We start from the raw sequence: 968 nt of genomic DNA on the forward strand, positions 1-968 counted from the left end.
CATTCTGACAGATGTAAGATAGAATCTCAAAGCAGTTTTGATATCTCATTTCCCTGATGGCTAGGAAAATTGAACATTACTTAAGTGCTTCTCAGCCATTTGAGTTTTCTCTATTGAGAGTTCTCTGCTTAGATCTGTAACCATTTTTTAACAGGGTATTTTTTTTTGATATACCATTTTTCAGCTCTTTATATGTTTTGGATATTAGTCATTTATGTAAGTGTAAATTTTATTCTATTTTACTTGTCTTGGAGGATCACTGTCTCAGTCTGCTAGCCCAAGCCTTGTCCTGGAAGCTTTTACCCTCCCTATGATTTTTTCTAGGCCTCTAATATTTTCTGCCTCTGAGACTTACTGTTAAATAAGCTCACCCTTTCTAGTTCTTTCTGAGCTCTGGCTGGCTGGCTCAACTCAGCTATTTTGGCTCAAATTCCTCTCCAAGATGAGTCAAACTTGTTTCTCTCAGTTTCTTACTGAATTGCTCTGCTTGACCTCAATCTAACTTTGGTAATATGTTCTAATCTTCTGACTACTTCTCATTCTCTGGCTTATTCTGTGTTCACCTGTGTCCAGACTGTTCTCAGTTACACCTGTCTCTGTAAAATTCTCCCAGTAGAACTGCCTTCTTTCTCTGCACTGCCCAGTAGGCAGTTTTCCTTTCCTCTCTTTTCTCATGGGGGTTGGGCATATCCTAATCTGTCAATTTTTTTTTCTGACTCTTCACTTTGCCACTCAATTAGACATATATTTCAAAACTACATGCATCCATCTATAAATTAAATTTACCTTCATTGTTTGTGATTAAGGATGTGTACTAAGAGCAAGCCTGTATTTTAGCCAAAGGGATTAATGGTATATGCTAAGGGCTGAGGCACACAACTAGGAATAGCTACCCCCCCGCAACCCCCCCCCCACAGTAAATAGCACAATCTCAAGGTTCACAGTGTGATCAAATATCCTGCAGTATT

The sequence above is a fragment of the Mus caroli genome, unplaced genomic scaffold (assembly GCF_978045245.1).
Source record: "Mus caroli unplaced genomic scaffold, Mus_caroli_1 scaffold_6, whole genome shotgun sequence".
Lineage (NCBI taxonomy): Eukaryota > Metazoa > Chordata > Mammalia > Rodentia > Muridae > Mus > Mus caroli.